The following is a 26114-nucleotide window of genomic DNA, read 5'->3' as shown; positions in this document are numbered from 1 at the left end:
CCTTGAATTAACCTGCAGAGGCTGAGAATCTGCTGTGGTCACACCAAATGCCTAATAGATCCACGGCTGCCGCCGTTTCTAAATAACCCACTGTGCTGCCATTACTTTAATAGTATATAGTAAGTGCACTAACTGAACAAGCTGTTCCACTTACCTACTGATCCACAACAGAAACTTTACTTTTATTTCCTGATCTTTTTCTTAAGACAGTCATTTAGTACATGCATAGAGTCAGGGAGAATTCCGAGTATGAAATCAAGATGGAGAATTTTGCTACTGGTTGTCTGAACACTATTGGGAGGGTCACATTAAATAATATGTGCGAAAGCAAAAGGCACACTCCATTCATCCTTCCTCCCAGCTGGCACCTCTTCTCCGTCCCCTGCAGGCATGTACATACTTACATAACATGGAGGTGGACTACGGGGCCAGAGATGCCACTGCGGGGGCCACGGAGAAGGAATGATGCCGCTGAGGAAGGAAGGAGAAACACACCGGCTGCATAGGTGAGATTACAGGTAACAGTAAAAAAGGGCGCAGGAGGCTAGTGGACAAATTGGGCGCCGCCATTGACTCCCATAATAATTATCGTTTACTGGGCGCCGAACAGGAAAAAAGGGCGCCCGAGAATAATAACGTTTTCCAACGGCGCCCGAAGATTTTTCATGTTTTATAACTGCTTGTGATGATTTACGTTTCTTATTTCAATAAAACATTATTTTAAATGTTATCCCTTACTGTTTGTAAAACATTATTATTCACGAAACAAAGCGATCAGTACGTAACGTAAATTGTAATATATTTTATCCCTTACTGTTTTTAAAACATTATTCTACACACAATACAGTGATCACTAAGGAGGGTCTTAGGTTTAGGGACCATCAGGGGGGTCTTAGGTTTAGGTACCAACAAGGGGGTCTTAGGTTTAGGCACCACCAGGGGGGTCTTAGGTTTAGGCACCAACAGGGGGGTCTTAGGTTTAGGCACCAACAGGGGGGTCTTAGGTTTAGGCACCAACAGGGGGGTCTTAGGTTTAGTCACCAACAGGGGGGTCTAGGGGTTAGGGGTAGGTACTGGGAGGGTTACTTAGTAATTTTTTTTTTAAACGTTATTATATGTTTCAATATTTAAACGGAAGATTAACGTTTTTACAATTGCCGATTTAATGAACATTATTTAGAGATTTATAACTTTATAAAACATTAATATTAAACGAAAAACAGTACAATACATTTTTAAACGTTATCCATGCTTATCGTTTAAAACCCCGCGCCCTTTTTTCCCAGCGCCCCTTTTTAACGTACGCGAGATTACAATCTACTGTGCATTCCCCAACCCTCTAGTGTCACCATCATTGCATGCTGCACCCCCATAGTGATGACCCTAGAGCCCTGGGCAATAGCCAAAAATGTCCCTGTGTAAGCGCTGGCCTTGGCCACTTTCAAAGGTTTTAGCAAGAATGCTCTAAAAGTGTGATTGCTCTTTTATTTTATCATTTATTTTATGTTTCCAATGTGGATATCATTAGTATTTTTAAAACAGTATTACAGTAGGATCACTGCAGTTTTTTTTATACCAGAGCAGTGATTTTGCTCGCCTGGATATGGTGTTTTAGAAGAGGAACTTTAATCCACTATTCAACTTCATCGGAATTAGTATTTCTTGAATATACAGTATCATCCGGGCATCTGTGTGGCTGATATAGTAGTGAAACCCCGCCAACAGCGTTATCCCTGTCTGCGAACCTCGTTACATTGCGGGACATAATAGCGGTTTGCAACTGCCAAGCAAGCATTATCTCCCTCTGTGAATATAAATATATAAACAGTACATATATATATACATACAGTGCTTCCCATAATTATTCATAAAAGAGGAGAAGCCTTCAACCCAAAGAACACTATCCCCACTGTCAAACATGGTGTTGGGAACCTAATGCTTTGGTGGTTTTTTTCAGCCAGGGAACCTAATCACAGTAAATGGCAATACATGAGACAACACCAGGCAGTCTGCAGAGAAACTTGTCCTCGGGCACCAGTGGACATTTCGGCATGATAATGGCTCAAAACATAAATGAAATGATGTGAAATGATTCCTGTAAGATTAATGTATTTTCTGGCCGTCTCGCTGCGGCCAAATGTATCACAAGTTAGTTAATTTAATGAAATTAAGCCGGCGGCAATGTAGAAGATGAAGCCGCCGGCTTCCGCTCTCTCTCCTCCCCCTATACAATACTGGCAGCCGGCGGGGACATGCGCGTCCCCTTAGAGTCGTTAGTCCCGGCAGGGAATCCTGCCGGTCATTCTTGCAGTGCAGGTGCTGGCAGAAGCAATATCTGCAGCCTCCCCGCTCTGCTTCCCTGGCGCGACCAACGACTCTCTGGGACACGTGTGTCCCCCGGCTGCCCGGTGTTCTATAGGAGAGAGAGGCAGGGGGAGGAGAGAGAGCGGAAGCCGGCGGCTTCATCTTCTACATTGCCGCCGGATTAATTTCATAAAATTAACTAACTTGTGATACATTTGGTCGCAGCGAGACGGACAGAAAATACATTAATGTTACAGGAATCATTTCATTTCGCACATTGGCCGCAGCGCAGCGGCCACTTCGCACATTGACCGGCCAGAACCCGAAGTGGCCAGCCAGAACGCGAAGTGGCCAAACTTCGGGTTCTAGCCGTAACATATGCATATATATATATATATATATATATATATATATATATATATATATATATTCATCTCAATATAGTAAGTTTTGATATAGTGAACCTCAGTCTCGGTCCTCGGGTTCCAAATGTGTCTGTATACTATGTATGACCAATTCTGAGATAGTAAACTTCTGATATAGTAAACTACTTTTCCTGGTCCCTTGGAATTTACTACCATATATAAATTTTTAAGCCTATAGCTAATGTCAGTTAGGGCCCATTCACATTAGAGCGTTTTGCTGGCGATTTTGGCATAACGCTCAAGCGCTAGTGCTATAATACTCTATGGGCTCGTTCTTACTTGGGCGATTTGCGTTAATCGCTGGCAATTAACGCAAATCGCCAAACACAAACGTGTAGCCTGCACCATTTTTAGGCGATTTCCGCAATCGCGCTAAACTTGATTGCGGAAACATTGCTGCAGTGTCCAGTGATTTTTCCGCGGTTAATCGTGGAAAAATCATTCCCGGTTTTGCGTTTTTAAGTGTGAATTGTGCCTTAGGGTCCTGTCTGTTTTTTTACATGTTTATCAGTAGAAAAGATGATGACCTACATATGTCTCAGATTTCTCTCCTCTGCACTCCCATTTTAACAAATACACATAGAGATTTGTTTTTTTATTTCCTGAGATAGGTGCATAGGAGAGGTTGCAAAGCCACTCCAATAATTGGTGTTCTCCAATCTCCCCTAAGAGAGATGCTCAAGATAAATAAAAAGTCATTAGCTCAGTCCAAGGCTTTTTCTGGGAACCACGAGGCTGTGATGAACTAATGTGCACAGGCATTTGACTTTTGTGCTGTGAACAGGCTTGCTTGGGTTTTCCGTTGTTTTGATTTAGGACAAACAGTAGGTTTTTGTCCCAGTAGAGAGGATTCTAACATTTATGTTGTAATTAGTCGCCCATTCACTGGCAAATTGTCTGTTTTGTTTTTCTGTCTCTTTTCTGTAAATATTGTAAAAAGCCTGTAAATGGTGTGTACAGCACAAATAAAGCATCCGTGTTGATGAAACAGAAAGGCATCTCCAGACTTGCTTTGAATTATTCCTGTCCCAAAAGGAAAAAAAGAACAAAAAAACTGCTACCTGTCCCCTTTGTGTTATTGTGTAGAGTAGGAAAATTCATAATGAAAAATAAATGCTATAATCCAGTAACAGCTCTACATCTATATGAAGGCATAATGTACTAACAGTGTTATTATGAAGACTACAGTAAAGTTAATAAACAGCATTCTTGTGTGTGTATATTCCTGTCCCCACCAGATGAGCTTTACTCTGTTAGTTCTAATTTCTGGGCATCAGCGTTTTCTACAGATAATAATACAAGCAGATGGGCAAAACACACTTGCCAGGGGATAAGTTATAGTGTTCATAAGGGACTGGAATTACCTACAGGCACTACTTGAATTACTGGGCAAAGTTACATCAGCATGAGCATTGGAGGAGAGCTGTGAGGAAGGGCCTGCCAGAGCTGTTATGATGTTATATTATTATTATGTTTACCCATATAATGCTATATGCAATCGTTATATAGCATTGACATCTTCCACAGCGCTGCACAGAATATATTGTCTTGTCCCTTAACTGTTCCTCAGAGGGGCTCACAATTAAATCCCTACCATAGTGATATGTCTATGTATGTATTGTGTAGCGTATGTATCATAGTCTAAAGCCAATTTAGGGAGGAAGCCAATTAACTAATCTGTATGGTTTTGGGATGTAGGAGGAAACCAGTGTGCTTTGGAGGAAACCCACACAGACACAGGGAGAACATACAAACTCCAGCCGATAGTGCCCAGGCTGGGATTTGACCCAAGGACCCAGTGCTTCAAAGCGAGAGTGCTAACCACTACGCCACAGTGCTGCCCACCATGCTGTTTAGGGAGAGGTTCCAGCCATTTTTTTGCCCATGCACCATCTGGTCATTGACATGGATGATGACATTAAAGTGTACTAGAGCTGAAGCTAAGGTACAAAATCACATACTTACCTAAGAAGAGGCAAGCCCCTGCTGGATCCCAGGCCTCCCATGGCGTTCTCCAGTCCCAGTTGCAGCTCGCAGACCTTCCAAAGATTATCAACAAGCCACGCTTGTGTCAGATGAGGAGCGCGGCCCGATCTGCTGGAGAGTTCCAGGCAGTGGCGGAGGACCAGAGGACACCATGGGAAGCCTCATTAGGATTCAGAGGCTTCTCTCCCCTTAGGTAAGTATGTGTTTCTGAAGCTTGGGTTCTCTTTAAGAAAAAATGGCTGATTTATCAGGACAAAGGCATAAGAGTCTGGAGCGAACCAATATTTCAGCTGTAAAATATTTTGATTGGTTGCCAGTAAACAGGGATTTCAAGGTACAGTATGTAGCATGTATTGTAAATATAGTTTCGATTTTATTTAAAGCCTTAGTTCATGCATATGTATTTTAATGCAAATTGTTGGAACACATACAGGGCTTGATTCACAAAGCGGTGCTAACCTACTTAGCACGTCTAAAGTCTTTAGACGCACTAACCAGGGTGCTAAGTAGGTCAGCTCCGGATTTCTCAATCAGATCGCGTGCTAACTTTGCGCGCGCAAAGTTTTGCGCGCGCTAAGTCCCATAGGCTTTAATGGGCACTTCGCGCGGAGCGCCCTGCGCTCTGTGCAGTACGCGCGTAAAGTTTTACGCGCATAAAGTTTTGCGCGCGTAAAGTTTTATGCGCGAAAAGCTTGTTTAGACGTGCTAAGGGGGTTTTCACAGGCGTGCTAACAGTTAGCACCGCTTTGTGAATCAAGCCCCCTGTATCTTAACCCCCCTGGCGGTATGAAAAATTCCGCCAGGGGGCAGCGCAGCAGTTTTTTTTTTTTTTTTTTTTTTTAAATCATGTAGCGAGCCCAGGGCTCGCTACATGATAGCCGCTGCTCAGCGGCATCCCCCCAGCCCCGCCGATCGCCTCCGGCGATCAGGAAATCCCGTTCAAAGAACAGTATTTCCTGGAGGGCTTCCCCTGTCGGCATGGCGACGGGGCGGGATGACGTCAGCGACGTCATTGGGAGTCCCGAAGAACCCCTCGGCGCTGCCTGACACTGATTGGCCAGGCAGCGCACGGGGTCTGGGGGGGGGGGGGGGGCGCGCGCCGCATCAGATAGCGGCGATCGGGCGGGGGCCGGCGACGATCAGAGTGCTGGCGCAGCTAGCACAGTGCTAGCTGCGTCCAGCAAAAAAAAAAATTATGAAAATCGGCCCAGCAGGGCCTGAGCGGCACCCTCCGGCGGCTTACCCCGTGTCCAGCACGGGGTTACCGCTAAGGAGGTAAAAGTGGACCCAAATTAAAAATACAAGATTTCAGAAATGAAATCTATTTTCTAAATTATAATACTAAATAGCAGCCTTTTTTCAGCTGCATGATGACAAATATAAAATATTTTACATTTATTGGAGGAACCCCTCCCTTCCTTTCATATTGCCGGGACAGAATCCGGCAAACTGGTGGAGTAGGTGGTGTCCAGCAAAGGAGGAATTGCTAATGGCTTCCCCCTGTATAACCCTAGTTATGAAAAGAGAAGGGTGAAAAGCAGGCACTGAAATGCTCATAGGCTTGAAGAAGTGTTTATTTATCTTTGTATGTGACAGAGTGGTGCAACTAAATATTTTGAATTAAAAAAATGTTTGGTTTGGGTCCGCTTTAAGCATAAACCATTTTTGCTCTATTAACTTTTTATGACCAGGCTGGCTGGATTTGCAAAGCAATGTCCTGCGCCAATGTCAGATGCTGCTTGGTAGACTGACAGCAGTCTGTTAAAATGAGTCCCCGTCTCATCATCATCACCCATGTGATGCAGTTAGGGAGGAGGTACCAGCCAGTCTTTCACTGTGAGCACAGAGCTGATCACCAGACTCTACTTTCTCCCACTTCTTAAATATTTATGCCATGTTCACAGCACTGCAGATCTGCCATCATCTAGTTTTTCCATGGTTAAGTGTGTAATAGAGCATTTACCCTTCACAGTGTCTTTCTAAAAAAAATAAATAAAGAAGTTGTTTTTGATTGCACGCAGAATGATGAGGTACATTAGGTTTTTACAAACACACTGGGAAGTATGTGGGAAGGGTTAAATGCTTTATTACACCCTTAGCAGGGAAGAACTGCTGGACTATAGTTGCACTGCTGGCCACAAAGAGCTGCATTTCTCTAAGCAGTAGGAGGAGATGGACTAGAACAGGTGACCTGCTCTTTGCTGAGGAATGAACCACCATTCTACAGGCAATAATGAGTTACTGGGTGCACCCTGAAAGCCACTTTTAATTATCTTATTGCAAAAAGTAAAGACATGCAAAGTATGCAAGTTATTGCATTGCTTATTAATGCAAAAGTACTATAGCTTTAAGAATACACGAACAATATTAAGTTTGGACAAAGTCCTGTCCCACCTTCCTCATTGGAGAAAGCAGGTGATCAGCAAATAACCTCATCATTGCTCCACCTTCCTAGAATTAGGCACCTAGCACTAGGCTAGCTACATGATTTAAAAAAAAAACAACAACAAAAACGCTGCGGCGCCACCCTGGTGATTTTAATAGAACGCTAGGGTGGTTAAGAACAACTCATGTAAGTTAATTTGGCTTAAAAAGCTAAATATTGTTTACTATATGGATTCAGGGTCAGAGGTGTTCCTGTTAAAGTAGTTTGTATTATCTTAGTTTTTGTCCATTAACCTCCTGGGCGATACAATAATATCGCCAGGAGGCGACGCAGCACATTTTTTTAATTTTTTTTTTTTAAATCATGTAGCTAGCCTAGCGCTAGCTACATGATAGTCGCTGTGCAGCGGCATCCCCCCACCCCCTCAGGAAATACCGTTCAGAACGGGATTTCCTGTTTGGCTTCCCCCGTCGCCATGGCGACGATCGGGATGACGTCATCGACATCAACGACGTCAGAGGGGGCCCGATCCACCCCTCAGCGCTGCCTGGCACTGATTGGCCAGGCTGCGCACAGGTTCTGGGGGGGCAGCACAGCGGGTAGCGGCGAATCAGCGGCGATCAGTATATACACGCAGCTAGCAAAGTGCTAGCTGCGTGCAACTAGAAAAAATTATGCAAATCGGCCCACCAGGGCCTGAGAAATCCTCTGTGGCGGCTTACCCCGAGCTCAGCTCGGGATTATCGCTCAGAGGGTTAAGTAAACAAGGTTGCTTTTTACCTTTTATATCGTTGTTTTTACAAATCCGTGAAAAGGTGGTCACAATTTTACGGTATTTCAATAAAAATGATCGGATGTACAGGAAAATCAAAAGTTTATTTTTTTTTCATTCGTTCGAGAAATCTGATCAAATTTCCCGAGGTTTTTTTTTTTTTTTCGAAATAAGTTAACCACTTGAGGACCACAGTCTTTCTACCCCTTAAAGAGAACCCGAGGTGGGAATTACTTTTACTATTGGGGCACAGAGGCTGGTTGTGCGCACTAAGACCAGCCTCTGTTGCCCCATCGTGTGCCTCCATGTCCCCCCTGCTCGCCGCTATACCCCCCGCATTGCTGGCTGTGTCGCCAGCTCAATGTTTACCTTGCGCTGTCAGTCAGCGCCGCTCCCCCGCCTCCTCCGCATCGGCGCCACCCGCCGCGTCACTTCCCTCCTATCAGCGGGAGGGAAGGGACACGGGCGGGTGCGCCGATGCGGAGGAGGCAGGGGAGCAGCGCTGACTGACAGCGCAAGGTAAACATTGAGCTGGCGACACGCTGCGTGTCGCCAGCAATGCGGGGGGTATAGCGGCGAGCAGGGGGGACATGGAGACACACGATGGGGCAACAGAGGCTGGTCTTAGTGCGCACAACCAGCCTCTGTGCCCCAATAGTAAAAGTAATTCCCACCTCGGGTTCTCTTTAAGGACCGGCCACTTTATTTCCATTCAGACCACTGCAGCTTTCACGGTTTATTGCTCGCTCATACAACCTACCACCTAAATGAATTTTGGCTCCTTTTCTTGTCACTAATAAAGCTTTCTTTTGGTGCTATTTGATTGCTCCTGCGATTTTTACTTTTTATTATATTCATCAAAAAAGACATGAATTTTGGCAAAAAAATGATTTTTTTAACTTTCTGTGCTGACAATTTTCAAATAAAGTAAAATTTCTGTATACATGCAGCGCGAAAAATGTGGACACACATGTTTTTGATTTAAAAAAAACCATTCAGTGTATATTTATTGGTTTGGGTAAAAGTTATTGCGTTTACAAACTATGGTGCAAAAAGTGAATTTTGCCATTTTCAAGCATCTATGACTTTTCTGACCCCCTGTCATGTTTCATGAGGGGCTAGAATTCCAGGATAGTATAAATACCCCCCAAATGACCCCATTTTGGAAAGAAGACATCCCAAAGTATTCACTGAGAGGCATAGTGAGTTCATAGAAGATATTATTTTTTGTCACAAGTAAGCGGAAAATGACACTTTGTGACAAAAAAAAAGAAAAAAAAAAGAATCCATTTCTTCTAACTTGCGACAAAAAAAAATGAAATCTGCCACGGACTCACCATGCCCCTCTCTGAATACCTTGAAGTGTCTACTTTCCAAAATGGGGTCATTTGTGGGGTGTGTTTACTGTCCTCGCATTTTGGGGGGTGCTAATTTGTAAGCACCCCTGTAAAGCCTAAAGGTGCTCATTGGACTTTGGGCCCCTTAGCGCAGTTAGGCTGCAAAAAAGTGCCACACATGTGGTATTGCCGTACTCAAGAGAAGTAGTAGAATGTGTTTTGGGGTGTATTTTTACACATACCCATGCTGGGTGGGAGAAATATCTCTGTAAATGACAATTTTTTCATTTTTTTTACACACAATTGTCCATTTACAGAGTTATTTCTCCCACCCAGCATGGGTATGTGTAAAAATACACCCCAAAACACATTGTACTACTTCTCCCGAGTACGGCGATACCACATGTGTGGCACTTTTTTGCACCCTAACTGCGCTAAAGGGCCCAAAGTCCAATGAGTACCTTTAGGATTTCACAAGTCATTTTGCGGAATTTGATTTCCAGACTACTCCTCACGGTTTAGGGCCCCTAAAATGCCAGGGCAGTATAGGAACCCCACAAATGACCCCATTTTAGAAAGAAGACACCCCAAGGTATTCCGTTAGGAGTATGGTGAGTTCATAGAAGATTTTATTTTTTGTCAAAAGTTAGCGGAAAATTGATTTTTATTGTTTTTTTCACAAAGTGTCATTTTCCACTAACTTGTGACAAAAAATAAAATCTTCTATGAACTCACCATACTCCTAACGGAATACCTTGAGGTGTCTTCTTTCTAAAATGGGGTCATTTGTGGGGTTCCTATACTGCCCTGGCAATTTAGGGGCCCTAAACCGTGAGGAGTAGTCTGGAAATCAAATTCCGCAAAATGACCTGTGAAATCCTAAAGGTACTCATTGGACTTTGGGCCCTTTAGCGCAGTTAGGGTGCAAAAAAGTGCCACACATGTGGTATCGCCGTACTCGGGAGAAGTAGTACAATGTGTTTTGGGGTGTATTTTTACACATACCCATGCTGGGTGGGAGAAATAACTCTGTAAATGGACAATTGTGTGTAAAAAAATCAAAAGATTGTCATTTACAGAGGTATTTCTCCCACCCAGCATGGGTATGTGTAAAAATACACCCCAAAACACATTGTACTACTTCTCCCGAGTATGGCAATACCACATGTGTGGCACTTTTTTGCACCCTAACTGCGCTAAAGGGCCCAAAGTCCAATGAGTACCTTTAGGATTTCACAGGTCATTTTGCGAAATTTGATTTCCAGACTACTCCTCACGGTTTAGGGCCCCTAAAATGCCAGTTCAGTATAGGAACCCCACAAATGACCCCATTTTAGAAAGAAGACACCCCAAGGTATTCCGTTAGGAGTATGGTGAGTTCATAGAAGATTTTATTTTTTGTCACAAGTTAGTGGAAAATGACACTATGTGAAAAAAACAATAAAAATCAATTTTCCGCTAACTTTTGACAAAAAATAAAATCTTCTATGAACTCACCATACTCCTAACGGAATACCTTTGGGTGTCTTCTTTCTAGAATGGGGTCATTTGTGGGGTTACTATACTGCCCTGGCATTTTAGGGGCCCTAAACCGTGAGGAGTAGTCTTGAAACCAAATGTCGCAAAATGACCTGTGAAATCCTAAAGGTACTCATTGGACTTTGGGCCCCTTAGCGTACTTAGGGTGTAAAAAAGTGCCACACATGTGGTACCGCCGTACTCAGGAGAAGTAGTATAATGTGTTTTGGGGTGTATTTTTACACATACCCATGCTAAGTGGGAGAAATATCTCTGTAAATGACAATTGTTTGATTTGTTTTACACACAATTGACCATTTACATAGAAATTTCTCCCACCCAGCATGGGTATGTGTAAAAATACACCCCAAAACACATTATACTACTTTTCCTGAGTACGGCGGTACCACATGTGTGACACTTTTTTGCAGCCTAGGTGCGCTAAGGGGCCCAACGTCCTATTCACGGGTCATTTTGAGACATTTGTTTTCTAGACTACTCCTTGCGGTTTAGGGCCCCTAAAATGCCAGGGCAGTATAGGAACCCCACAAGTGACCCCATTTTAGAAAGAAGACACCCCAAGGTATTCCGTTAGGTGTATGGCGAGTTCATAGAAGATTTTATTTTTTGTCACAAGTTAGTGAAAAATGACACTTTGTGAAAAAAACCCAATAAAAATCAATTTCCGCTAACTTTTGACAAAAAATAAAATCTTCTATGAACTCGTCATACACCTAACAGAATACCTTGGGGTGTCTTTTTTTCTAAAATGGGGTCACTTGTGGGGTTCCTATACCGCCCTGGCATTTTACGGGCCCAAAACCGTGAGTAGTCTGGAAACCAAATGTCTCAAAATGACTGTTCAGGGGTATAAGCATCTGCAAATTTTGATGACAGGTGGTCTATGAGGGGGCGAATTTTGTGGAACCGGTCATAAGCAGGGTGGCCTTTTAGATGACAGGTTGTATTGGGCCTGATCTGATGGATAGGAGTGCTAGGGGGGTGACAGGAGGTGATTGATGGGTGTCTCAGGGGGTGGTTAGAGGGGAAAATAGATGCAATCAATGCACTGGGGAGGTGATCGGAAGGGGGTCTGAGGGGGATCTGAGGGTTTGGCCGAGTGATCAGGAGCCCACACGGGGCAAATTAGGGCCTGATCTGATGGGTAGGTGTGCTAGGGGGTGACAGGAGGTGATTGATGGGTGTCTCAAGGTGTGATTAGAGGGGGGAATAGATGCAAGCAATGCACTGGCGAGGTGATCAGGGCTGGGGTCTGAGGGCATTCTGAGGGTGTGGGCGGGTGATTGAGTGCCCTAGGGGCAGATAGGGGTCTAATCTGATAGGTAGCAGTGACAGGGGGTGATTGATGGGTAATTAGTGGGTGTTTAGGGTAGAGAACAGATGTGAACACTGCACTTGGGAGGTGATCGGACGTCGGATCTGCGGGCGATCTATTGGTGTGGGTGGGTGATCAGTTTGCCCACAAGGGGCAGGTTAGGGGCTGATTGATGGGTGGCAGTGACAGGGGTGATTGATGGGTGGCAGTGACAGGGGGTGACTGATGGGTGATTGACAGGTGATTGACAGGTGATCAGTGGGTTATTACAGGGAAGGACAGATGTAAATAATGCCCTGGCGAATTGATAAGGGGGGGTCTGAGGGCAATCTGAGCGTGTAGGCGGGTGATTGGGTGCCCGCAAGGGGCAGATTAGGGTCTGATCTGATGGGTAACAGTGACAGGTGGTGATAGGGGGTGATTGATGGGTAATTAGTGGGTGTTTAGAGGAGAGAATAGATGGAAACACTGCGCTTGGGTGGTGATCTGATGTCGGATCTGCGGGCGATCTATTGGTGTGGGTGGGTGATCAGTTTGCCCGCAAGGGGCAGGTTAGGGGCTGATTGATGGGTGGCAGTGACAGGGGTGATTGATGGGTGGCAGTGACAGGGGGTGATTGATGGGTGATTGACAGGTGATTGACAGGTGATCAGTGGGTTATTACAGGGAAGGACAGATGTAAATAATGCCCTGGCGAATTGATAAGGGGGGGTCTGAGGGCAATCTGAGCGTGTAGGCGGGTGATTGGGTGCCCGCAAGGGGCAGATTAGGGTCTGATCTGATGGGTAACAGTGACAGGTGGCGATAGGGGGTGATTGATGGGTGATTGATGGGTAATTAGTGAGTGTTTAGAGGAGAGAATAGATGGAAACACTGCGCTTGGGTGGTGATCTGATGTCGGATCTGCGGGCAATCTATTGGTGTGGGTGGGTGATCAGATTGCCCGCAAGGGGCAGGTTAGGGGCTGATTGATTGGTGGCAGTGACAGGGGGTGATTGATGGGTGGCAGTGACAGGGGGTGATTGATGGGTGATAGGTGATTGGCGGGTGATTGACAGGTGATCAGTGGGTTATTACAGGGAAGGACAGATGTAATTAATGCACTGGTGAATTGATAAGGGGGGGTCTGAGGGCAATCTGAGCGTGTGGGCGGGTGATTGGGTGCCCGCAAGGGGCAGCTTAGGGTCTGATCTGATAGGTAACAGTGACAGGTGGTGATAGGGGGTGATTGATGGGTAATTAGTGGGTGTTTAGAGAAGATAACAGATGTAAACAATACATTTGGGAGGTAATCTGACGGCGGGTTTGCGGGCGATCTAATGGTGTGGGTGGGTGATCAGATTGCCCGCAAGGGGCAGGTTAGGGGCTGATTGATGGGTGGCAGTGACAGGGGGTGACAGGGGGTGATTGATGGGTGATAGGTGATTGGCAGGTGATTGACAGGTGATCAGTGGGTTATTACAGGGAAGAACAGATGTAATTAATGCACTGGCGAATTGATAAGGGGGGTCAGAGGGCAATCTGAGCGTGTTGGCGGGTGATTGGGTGCCCGCAAGGGGCAGATTAGGGTCTGATCTGATAGGTAAAAGTGACAGGTGGTGATAGGGGGTGATTGATGGGTGATTGATGGGTGATTGATGGGTAATTAGTGGGTGTTTAGAGGAGAGAATAGATGTAAACAATGGATTTGGGAGGTGATCTGATGTCGGATCTGCGGGCGATCTATTGGTGTGGGTGGGTGATCAGATTGCCCGCAAGGGGCAGGTTAGGGGCTGATTGTTGGGTGGCAGTGACAGGGGGTGATTGATGGGTGATTGATGGGTGATTGATGGGTGATTGACGGGTGATTGACAGGTTATCAGGGAAGATAGATGCATACAGTACACAAGGGGGGGGGGGTCTGGGGAGAATCTGAGGGGTGGGGGGGTGATCAGGAGGGGGCAGGGGGCAGGGGGGGGGATAAAAAAAAAAATAGCGTTGACAGATAGTGACAGGGAGTGATTGATGGGTTATTAGGGGGGTGATTGGGTGCAAACAGGGGTCTGGGGGGTGGGCAGGGGGGGGTCTGAGGGGTGCTGTGGGCGATCAGTGGGCGGGGGGGGGCAGATCAGTGTGTTTGGGTGCAGACTAGGGTGGCTGCAGCCTGCCCTGGTGGTCCCTCGGACACTGGGACCACCAGGGCAGGAGGCAGCCTGTATAATACACTTTGTATACATTACAAAGTGTATTATACACTTTGTAGCGGCGATCGCGGGGTTAACATCCCGCCGGCGCTTCCGTATGGCCGGCGGGATGTTACGGCGGGTGGGCGGAGCCAGTTGCCGGGGGAAGCGCGCGTCATCAATGACGCGATCGCTCCCCCGGCATGCCTAAAGGACGCGCCGCCTGAAGGCGTATTGCGGTCCTTTAGGCGTCCACTTTGCCGCCGCCCATGGGCTGTGGGCGGTCGGCAAATGGTTAATCAGGAGTGGATTTTTTTCTAATTCATTTTTATGAAAATTGAATGGTGTAGAGTAGATTGTTAATTTCTTACCACACACCTGTGTGGTACATTGGTCAGATGTTTTCAAACGTTACAATCAATCAGAAAAATTGATTGTAGTTCTCGAATTTAAAAGAAATGTAAAAAATCGTATGGTGTGTGTCCACCCTTTACTTCATTATCTTATGGTCTCTTCCAGCCTGACTGATGATCAGACCGTCCTTCTATAGGATACATTTCATATGCCAAATTGAATTCTCCACCTGCAGAAGGTGTCATCTGGATGTAATGACAATCTCACGTCTGATTTCCCTGCAGACTCCAGCAGCTGTGTGTTGTCAGGGAGGATGTGATGGGGCAAGCTAGACTGTCCAATAGCTATTGCCCAATCCCCCCTCCCCTCCCTGATAGGCTGACTCCAATGATGTGTGCTTGTCCTCCTCTCCAGAGCAGATACAGGGATGTTCAGCTGATCCTTGCACTCTTGTCAATAGACTCCTAAGAAGTCAGAATGGCTTTGCTGAGTGTAGACATCTTACAATATTTCTGTAAGTATGCCTTTATACTGACTGGATTTCAAAGCACAATATCAAATCTGCTCAACTTCCCTGCATTACAGTGGCTCTTCACGCCTTGCCATATTCTGCACCAGCTCCCTTCAACTGCTGTGACAGTAGCAATACCAAATGACAGTGTTACATTCCCCCCACAGAGTCTCAATAATAAAGCAATTGGAGAATGCAGTTCCCAGGAGTATAGCACTATTACTGTAGCCTTGTAAAAGGAGACAGAGGCATAAACTACTGCAGGCAAAGCTCACCGCTACAGTCACCTAGAAATACATATAACAACGGGAAGCCAGAATACAATTCAACCCAGTAGTGTCCAAATAAACTGAGAAATTAGGTTTGGGTGGAGGAAATCAGGAGTAAAATTCAAATTAAAAAATAAAGCAACAAATTAAGCCCATTTTTTTTACCTGTACTATAAAAAATAACAGTTCCCGATCTTTTCAGTATTCCATCAAGGAGCCCTGCCATTCTCTCATATTATGTTACAGCAGTTTTCTGTCCAGCTGTTATGTCAGTGGCCTGAGCATTGCAAGAGACACTGTACACTGTCCAGCCAAATGCCTGACAGAAATGATCATTTGATTGAAACATTCAGGGGTTTCAACACAAGCCATACATAACTGAGTCCTCAGCTGATTTATCAACATTGCCTTGCATTCATTTTTTAATGGATATGGCCCTTGAAATAAAATCAGCAGCTGCCAATCTATTTCTCCACAAATAAAGGAGATAAAAAAGCATATTTAATCAATGATCCAATTTGCCAGGCACTGCTGCAGCCTCAAGTTTGTTTTATATGGAGTTCCACTTTTAACGTATTATGATGCATCTCTACACATTCACCTGCGTAATGGCTTTACATGTACTTACTTATAGTGAAATCAGTCTGACAATCAGTGTAGAGTTGAAGGACAACCAGGACAAGGGTACGGTCTGCTGCTTTGGATGGGCCACCGTCCACCAGGTATAGATCTGAACTTCACTGAAGATTTTATTCTTGTGTAGCCTATGAAAACAAGAATATGACACAATGAACTTGTGATCCTTGGGTGAGCAGTTTTCCTATACAATACACAATTGGTTTCCTGTCCAGCCTCTTCCCACAGCTGATGGTACTACATTTTTATAGCAAGTAGTTTTGTAACTCGGTACGGAATTGCAGCCAAAGCATTCTCAAAGGGTATCTCAAGTGACATGTGACATAAAGAGATAAACGTGTATTTACAATCCCATGCCTACACAGATCTAGGCCATTTTCCTTTTCCTTTTTTTTTTTACTACTATAAGGGCCTGTTTTTACTACACGCAGATTGGATGCAGAAAAACTGACTAATGAATGCCTATGAGAAAATGTGCATCAGAAAAATCGCTTAGTGGAAACCATAGGCATTCATCTGGGTACACACTATGAGATTTTCTGGCCGATTTTCTGATCAATTTCCGTTAACTTGAATAGGAAATCGATCGGAAAATGCTCGGAAAGCAAATCGGACATGTTGGAAATAATCGATCTGACAGTTAATCGGCCAGAAAATCTCATAGTGTGTACCCAGCATAAGGGTCCAGAACAAAGGGCTCTGTCTACAGTCAGACTTGAGTCAGATTGTAGAGTAACCCTCGCTGATAACTAACTATAGGCCATAAAACCTTTACATGACTAAGAAACATCCCTGAGTGCACGAAACAGATAAAAATATCTATAATTTAAAATGGAAGCAATACAAAATAAGAAAAAAAAAACATGTCAATCAGTTAAGCCAACAAAAAGCATAAACTTAGATTTTTAGCTTTAAATCTGAGGTAAGACTATGGGATTCCAAGAGAGTAATATTCAGGAGTAGCGCTACAGATACAATTTTTATCACTATTTTTTCATTTTTAGCCTAATCATTGATTTATGTAAATGTATTGCTAGTCACTGTCCCATTGGATCATTGAGGAGTGCATGTCTCCCTACTTCTCCCCCGCTGCATTTTTGTTTTACAGTTCTTAATGTTTTATGTGCAGGGATATGTCCTTTTAACCACTTGAGGACCACAGTCTTTTCGCCCCTTAAAGAGAGTCTGAAGCGAGAATAGATCTCGCTTCAGACCTCATAGCTAGCAGGGGCATGCGTGCCCCTGCTAAAACGCCGCTATAGCGCGGCTTAACGGGCGTCCCTGTCCCCCCAAACCCCCTCCGTGCAGCAGGGGAGCGCTTCCTGGTTGGGGCAGGGCTAACCGCCGCAGCCCTGCCCCATGCGCGTCTGTCAGACGCGTATCTCCGCCTCTCCCCCGCCCCTCTCAGTCTTCCTTCACTGAGAGGGGCGGGGGAGAGGCGGCGATGCGCGTCTGATAGACGCGCTGGGAGGCAGGGCTGCAGCCGTTAGCCCTGCCTCCAGGAAGAGGGGAAAAGCGACCAAGTCTGCGACCAAGGTTTGCGGGGGGTGGGTTGGGGGTGAAGGGACCCCCGTTAAGCCGCGGGATAGCGGCGTTTTAGCAGGGGCACACGTGCCCCTGCTATATATAAGACCTGAAGCGAGATTTAGTCTCGCTTCAGTGTCTCTTTAAGGACCAGAGCCTTTTTCTCCATTCAGACCACTGCAGCTTTCACGGTTTATTGCTCGGTCATACAACCTACCACCTAAAGGAATTTTACCTCCTTTTCTTGTCACTAATACAGCTTTCTTTTGCTGCTATTTGATTGCTGCTGCGAGTTTTAGTTTTTATTATATTCATCAAAAAAGACATGAATTTTGGCAAAAAAATGACTTTTAACTTCCTGTGCTGACATTTTTCAAATAAAGTAAAATTTCCTATACATTTGAGCGCGAAAGTTATTCTGCTACATGTCTTTGATAAAAAAAAAACCATTCAGTGTATATTTATTGGATTGGGTAAAAGTTATAGCGTTTACAAACTATGGTGCCAAAAGTGAATTTTCCCATTTTCAAGCATCTCTGACTTTTCTGCGCACCTGTCAGGTTTCATGAGGGGCTAAAATTCCAGGATAGTACAAATACCCCCCAAATGACCCCATTTTGGAAAGAAGACATCCCAAAGTATTCAGTGAGAGGCATGGTGAGTTCATAGAAGATTTTATTTTTTGTCACAAGTTAGCGGAAAATGACACTTTCTGACAAAAAAAAAGAAAAAAAAAAGTTTCCATTTCTTCTAACTTGCGACAAAAAAAAATGAAATCTGCCACGGACTCACTATGCTCCTCTCTGAATACCTTGAAGTGTCTACTTTCCAAAATGGGGTCATTTGTGGGGTGTGTTCACTGTCCTGGCATTTTGGGGGGTGCCTAATTGTAAGCACCCCTGTAAAGCCTAAAGATGCTCATTGGACTTTTGGCCCCTTAGCGCAGTAAGGGCCTGTACACACTGCTGCGCTTGCGTTGCGTTTTTAAAAACGCATGCGTTTTTAAAAACGCAAGGTCTTTTGAAAAAGAATGAAAATCGTGATGACTTGTACACACTGGTGCGATGCGTTTTTAAAAAAACGCAAACGCAGTGCCTGCTGCGCTTTTTTAAGCGCAGCGCATGAAAAACGCATTAAAAACGCATGCGCTTGCGTTTTTGCCTGCGTTTTTCAGAAGTCAGTATCCCAGAAGACTCTGCAATCTCCTGATTCCTGTTGAAATGTAAACTAGAAAAAAAACAAAGGATTCTTTAGCCAATCAGCAATTACAAGAAAAACGCAAACGCACAAAAAACGCAGGCAAAAGCGCATGCGTTTTTAAAACTACAGGCACTTTAAAAACGCATGCGCTTGCGTTTTTGCCTGCGTTTTTCAGTGTGTACAGGCCCTTAGGCTGCAAAAAAGTGCCACACATGTGGTATTGCCGTACTCAGGAGAAGTAGTATAATGTGTTTTGGGGTGTATTTTTTACACATACCCATGCTGGGTGGGAGAAATATCTCCGTAAATGACAATTGTTTTATTTTTTTTACACACAATTGTCTATTTATAGAGATATTTCTCCCACTCAGCATGGGTATGTGGAAAAATACACCCCAAAACACATTATACTACTTCTCCTGAGTACGGCAATACCACATGTGTGGCACTTTTTTGCACCCTAACTGCGCTAAGGGGCCCAAAGTTCAATGAGTACCTTTAGGATTTCACAGGTCATTTAGAGAAATTTCGTTTCAAGACTACTCCTCACGGTTTAGGGCCCCTAAAATGCCAGGACAGTATAGGAACCCCACAAATTACCCCATTTTAGAAAGAATACACCCCAAGGTATTCCGTTAGGAGGATGGTGAGTTCATAGAAGATTTTTTTTTTTTGTCACAAGTTAGCGGCAATTGATTTTAATTGTTTTTTTTTCACAAAGTGTCATTTTCCGCTAACTTGTGACAAAAAATAAAATCTTCTATGAACTCACCATACTCTTAACGGAATACCTTGGGGTGTCTTCTTTCTAAAATGGGGTCATTTGTGGGGTTCCTATACTGCCCTGGCATTTTAGGGGCCCTAAACCGTGAGGAGTAGTCTTGAAACCAAATGTCGCAAAATGACCTGTGAAATCCTAAAGGTACTCATTGGACTTTGGGCCTCTTAGCGCACTTAGGGTGCAAAAAAGTGCCACACATGTGGTACCGCCGTACTCAGGAGAAGTAGTATAATGTGTTTTGGGGTGTATTTTTACACATACCCATGCTGGGTGGGAGAAATATCTCTGTAAATGACAATCTTTTGATTTTTTTTACACACAATTGTCCATTTACAGAGAGATTTCTCCCACCCAGCATGGGTATGTGTAAAAATACACCCCAAAACACAATATACTACTTCTTCTGAGTACGGCGATACCACATGTGTGACACTTTTTTGCAACCTAGGTGCGCTAAGGGGCCTAACGTCCTATTCACAGGTCATTTTGAGGCATTTGGATTCTAGACTACTGCTCACGGTTTAGGGCCCCTAAAATGCCAGGGCAGTATAGGAACCCCACAAGTGACCCCATTTTAGAAAGAAGACACCCCAAGGTATTCTGTTAGGAGTATGGTGAGTTCATAGAAGATTTTTTTTTTGTCACAAGTTAGCGGAAAATGACACTTTGTGAAAAAAAAAAACAATACATATCAATTTCCGCTAACTTGTGACAAAAAATAAAATCTTCTATGAACTCATCATACACCTAACAGAATACCTTGGGGTGTCTTCTTTCTAAAATGGGGTCACTTGTGGGGTTCCTATACTGCCCTGGCATTTTAGGGGCCCTAAACCGTGAGGAGTAGTCTTGAACCCAAATGTCTCAAAATGACCTGTGAAATCCTAAAGGTACTCATTGGACTTTGGGCCCCTTAGCACAGTTAGGCTGCAAAAAAGTGTCACACATGTGGTATCGCCGTACTCAGAAGAAGTAGTATAATGTGTTTTGTGGTGTATTTTTACATATAACCATGCTGGGTGGGAGAAATATCTCTGTAAATGACACATTTTTGATTTTTTTTACACACAATTGTCCATTTACAGAGAGATTTCTCCCACCCAGCATGGGTATGTGTAAAAATACACCACAAAACACATTATACTACTTCTCCTGAGTATGGCGATACCACATGTGTGACACTTTTTTGCAGCCTAGGTGCGCTAAGGGGCCCAACGTCCTATTCACAGGTCATTTTGAGGCATTTGTTTTCTAGACTACTCCTCACGGTTTAGGGCCCCTAAAATGCCAGGGCAGTATAGGAATCCCACAAGTGACCCCATTTTAGAAAGAAGACACCCCAAGGTATTCCGTTAGGGGTATGGTGAGTTCATAGAAGATTTTATTTTTTGTCACGAGTTAGTGGAAAATGATACTTTGTGAAAAAAACAATAAAAATCCAATTTCCGCTAACTTTTGACAAAAAATAAAATCTTCTATGAACTCATCATACACCTAAAAGAATACCTTGGGGTGTCTTCTTTCTAAAATGGGGTCACTTGTGGGGTTCCTATACTGCCCTGGCATTTTACGGGCCCAAAACTGTGAGTAGTCTGGAAACCAAATTTCTCAAAATGACTGTTCAGGGGTATAAGCATCTGCAAATTTTGATGACAGGTGGTCTATGAGGGGGCAAATTTTGTGGAACCGGTCATAAGCAGGGTGGCCTCTTAGATGACAGGATGTTTTGGGCCTGATCTGATGGATAGGAGTGCTAGGGGGGTGACAGGAGGTGATTGATGGGTGTCTCAGGAGGCGTTTAGAGGGGAAAATAGATGCAATCAATGCACTGGGGAGGTGATCGGAAGGGGGTCTGAGGGGGATCTGAGGTTTTGGCCGAGTGATCAGGAGCCCACACAGGGCAAATTAGGGCCTGATCTGATGGGTAGGTGTGCTAGGGGGTGACAGGAGGTGATTGATGGGTGTCTCAAGGTGTGATTAGAGGGGGGAAATAGATGCAAGCAATGCACTAGCGAGGTGATCAGGGCTGGGGTCTGAGGACGTTCTGAGGTGTGGGCGGGTGATTGGGTGCCCGCAAGGGGCAGATTAGGGTCTAATCTGATGGGTAACCGTGACAGGTGGTGATAGGGGGTGATTGATGGGTAATTAGTGGGTGTTTAGAGGAGAGAAGAGATGTAAACACTGCACTTGGGAGGTGATCTGATGTCGGATCTGCGGGCGATCTATTGATGTGGGTGGGTGATCAGATTGCCCGCAAGGGGCAGGTTAGGGGCTGATTGATGGGTGGCAGTGACAGGGGGTGATTGATAGGTGATTGACAGGTGATCAGTGGGTTATTACAGGGAATAACAGATGTAAATATTGCACTGGCGAATTGATAAGGGGGGGTCTGAGGGCAATCTGAGCGTGTGGGCGGGTGATTGGGTGCCCGCAAGGGGCAGATTAGGGTCTAATCTGATGGGTAACAGTGACAGGTGGTGATAGGGGGTGATTGATGGGTAATTAGTGGGTGTTTAGAGGAGAGAAGAGATGTAAACACTGCACTTGGGAGGTGATCTGATGTCGGATCTGCGGGCGATCTATTGATGTGGGTGGGTGATCAGATTGCCCGCAAGGGGCAGGTTAGGGGCTGATTGATGGGTGGCAGTGACAGGGGGTGATTGATGGGTGGCAGTGACAGGGGGTGATTGATAGGTGATTGACAGGTGATTAGTGGGTTATTACAGGGAATAACAGATGTAAATATTGCACTGGCGAATTGATAAGGGGGGGTCTGAGGGCAATCTGAGCGTGTGGGCGGGTGATTGGGTGCCCGCAAGGGGCAGATTAGGGTCTAATCTGATGGGTAACAGTGACAGGTGGTGATAGGGGGTGATTGATGGGTAATTAGTGGGTGTTTAGAGGAGAGAAGAGATGTATACACTGCACTTGGGAGGTGATCTGATGTCGGATCTGCGGGCGATCTATTGGTGTGGGTGGGTGATCAGATTGCCCGCAAGGGGCAGGTTAGGGGCTGATTGATTGGTGGCAGTGACAGGGGGTGATTGATGGGTGGCAGTGACAGGGGGTGATTGATAGGTGATTGACAGGTGATCAGTGGGTTATTACAGGGAATAACAGATGTAAATATTGCACTGGCGAATTGATAAGGGGGGGTCTGAGGGCAATCTGAGCGTGTGGGCGGGTGATTGGGTGCCCGCAAGGGGTAGATTAGGGTCTAATCTGATGGGTAACAGTGACAGGTGGTGATAGGGGGTGATTGATGGGTAATTAGTGGGTGTTTAGAGGAGAGAAGAGATGTAAACACTGCGCTTGGGAGGTGATCTGATGTCGGATCTGCGGGCGATCTATTGGTGTGGGTGGGTGATCAGATTGCCCGCAAGGGGCAGGTTAGGGGCTGATTGATGGGTAGCAGTGACAGGGGGTGATTGACGGGTGATTGACGGGTGATTGACAGGTGATTGACAGGTGAGCAGGGGGGATAGATGCATACAGTACACGGGGGGGGGTCTGGGGGGGGGTCTGGGGAGAATCTGAGGGGTGGGGGGGGTGATCAGGAGGGGGCAGTGGGCAGGGGGGGGATAAAAAAAAATAGCGTTGACAGATAGTGACAGGGAGTGATTGATGGGTGATTAGGGGGGTGACTGGGTGCAAACAGTGGTCTGGGGGGTGGGCAGGGGGGGATCTGAGGGGTGCTGTGGGCGATCAGGGGGCAGGGGGGGGGAAAAATCAGTGTGCTTGGGTGCAGACTAGGGTGGCTGCAGCCTGCCCTGGTGGTCCCTCGGACACTGGGACCACCAGGGCAGGAGGCAGCCAGTATAATAGGCTTTGTATACATTACAAAGCCTATTATACATACGTGCAGCGGCGATCCGGGTGCTAGTAACCCGCCGGCGCTTCCGAACGGCCGGCGGGTTACTACGAGCGGTGGGCGGAGCGAGTCCCCGGCGGCTGATCGCGTCACGAATGACGCGATCGCCGCATAGCCACTCCCGCAGCCGCCCCCGCCGATGGGCGTATTGCGGTCGTTTGGGCCCGGACTTTGCCGCCGCCCATCGGCTGGGGGCGGTCCTCAAGTGGTTAATAAAGGTTATTGACTTACGTTTTTCAGTGTGCATAACTGCATGTACATGCCCTCCCTCTGCCAAGCTTAACCTTAACTGATCCCCCCGATGTCTAAAGGTGCCCATACACTCGTCAGATTGGCAGCAGATAGATAAGAAATGCATCTGATGATCTATCTGATGCGTTTTTAGAACATTTTTTACCAGGATAGAATTCCAATAGATTTCAGTTTGAAATCTATTGAAATTCGATCTGATGGCATTTTTTTGCCATCAGATTTCCATTAAGGCCAATGCAAACTGATAAGCAATCTCATCAGATCGACCTAAATTTTCCACCCAACCAGTTCGATGGAAATCCATCGAAATCGATCGAAATCGGCCATCGATCGGTCGATTGGCCAACCGATTTGCAAACGATCAATCGATCGATCGATCGGTCGGCCAGAAAATCGGCTGAGTGTATGGTCCCCTTAACCCTAACTAGTCCTCCCACAGATGGCTAACCCTAACCGACCCCAGCCAACGTCTAACGCTAACAGGCCACCCCACTGATGCTTATCCCTAGCCTACCCCCTCCAACCACAATGCCTAACCATCCAACCCTTCTGCAAACCAGATGATAATTGTGCCACCTTCGTCACTGTATGTAAGTTTTCAGGGTTGTAGAGAAAACTTTTGGGTGCAGCAGAAGTTTGGGTACTCCTGTTATTATCGGTAATAACATGGGCTCCTATGGAGCACCCAAATGTCTCACACCCACAACTTTGACAACTTTTTTTCTTGCACATATACTGAGTTACTAAGCTACCTTTGTGCTGGACATAATAGAACTTCATAAAATTATCTTGCAAGTAAGGCCTAGATTTACTACTACTGTCTACAGAGTGCCAATGCCATATCACACCATAGTGAGGGCAGCTAGAAGCTTAGTGAGCCAGCGGAAAGTTGATTAGAGACATGAGCACTTGTCCACAGTGTTATTTTAATTTTAAACAAAGATGACACTGTGCAGCATTTATATAAAATATGATTGCTGTGGGTGGGGTTTGCATTCAACTACATCAGAACAACTGCAAGTACAAAAATCTTTCCTCACAATAGTCTGCTATGTTCCAGGAAAGAGTTGAAAACCACTGCTCCCTTTTTTTATTTGTCTAGACAGATTAGTCTAGATTAGTTGCATTAATAGCACCAGATTGTTACATATCATCCAAGGAATTGGAGGCTAACAACTGGTATCATGAAAACTAGAGTCATATCCCTTCTAGGGCAGCCATTCTCACCCGGTGTTTCACGGAAACCTATGGCTGCACTTCTTATATGTGGGGGTACTGGATGCACTTATTATTCTTAGGGTACTGGATGCACTTATTATCCCTGAAGGGTAATGGATGCACGTATTATCTGTGGGCGTACTGGCTGCATTTCATATCTGTGGGGGTAATTGTTGCATTTCCTATATGCAGGGATGCATATCATATGTGTGGTAGTGACTGCTGCTTTTCATACGTGGGTGGTGATTGTGGCATTCATATGTGGGGGATGATTGCTGGATTTTAAGTAGGTAGGTAGAAGGGGAAACATTGAGAAGTAGTGTAATTTTATTTTGTTAATTTTATATAGAAGTTCCCTGAGGTCCCAAAAATGATGTAGGGGTTACTCAACTCTAAAAAGGCGAGAAAGGCTGCTGAGGCAAATCAGGTAAAAAGGGCGCCACTTGGCTGAGGAAATTTGTGCTCCGCCATATGCCGTAATAATAAGTATGACTATAGCAGTGCTCGGTCAGTAATTTGAGAACTGGCAAATGATGGAGCCTAAATTACGATAAAAACAGCGCAATTCGGCTGGCAGCAATAGCTGGAACCTGAATTGCATCTTATCCCCAATGTACAATGCCTTGGAGGGGGAATAATAATTAATACCTCCGGGAAATTTGCCACAGCAGGGCTTCACCTTGCATCTAAATTTCCGGGCACCCTTTTTACATGTACACTGCTCTAGGGCCTCCCCAGTCAAGAAATCTGAACAAAAAAATAACATTTCTGAGACGCTTCCATAGCTCTCAGTGCAAAATAGATTTCCACCTCTTTCATCTCCCAAAGGACCAGACATTTTCTCCATGAAGGAAGATGCAATATTCTGCTACACAGTGTTCAGGACTTGCAAGACCGCATTCCAAGAAAGATTAAGCGTTCTTAAGGCAAAGGGAGGCCCTAATCCTTGATATTAAAACATTGTTATTGTTTCCATTACTTTGCCAACCCCCTGTAGATCACGAAAGACCAAAAAAAAAGTCCATGAAAATAACTTTACTAAAAATAGTAAAGCGCATAATTCCATTTAAGACATCGGTCCATCCGTTACAAGCCACATAATCCAGTTTAACATGGTTACAGCATAATGAGTTATTTAATTTTCTCTTTTCATTAACATTTAATTAGCACATACACTGCAATGGCAATGTTAAAAAAAAACGGTAGCACAAGATAAAATTAGGAAAAAAATACATAATACTTTATTAAATCCTTGGATGGTTGCTTTGTAAT

General features: G+C 45.0%; 1 protein-coding gene across 4 annotated transcripts in view; it reads right to left on the bottom strand.

Moving 5' to 3' along the window:
* DGKA (diacylglycerol kinase alpha) overlaps positions 1-26114 on the bottom strand; it is a 245608-nt gene that overhangs the window by 101861 nt on the left and 117633 nt on the right. For 3 of the 4 annotated variants that reach the window (XM_068267592.1, XM_068267591.1, XM_068267594.1), the window contains one exon: positions 15989-16124. The gene's annotated coding sequence lies outside the window, so the exon portion shown is untranslated. Of the gene's footprint in view, positions 1-14809; positions 14874-15988; positions 16125-26114 lie in introns of those variants that run through there. The other variant, XM_068267595.1, reaches the window with a different exon arrangement.

This window comes from Hyperolius riggenbachi, chromosome 2 (genome assembly GCF_040937935.1).
Source record: "Hyperolius riggenbachi isolate aHypRig1 chromosome 2, aHypRig1.pri, whole genome shotgun sequence".
NCBI classification, from domain to species: Eukaryota; Metazoa; Chordata; class Amphibia; order Anura; family Hyperoliidae; genus Hyperolius; species Hyperolius riggenbachi.
Note: the sequence above shows the minus strand (reverse complement) of the source record. Positions and strands in the feature narration are given on the sequence as shown.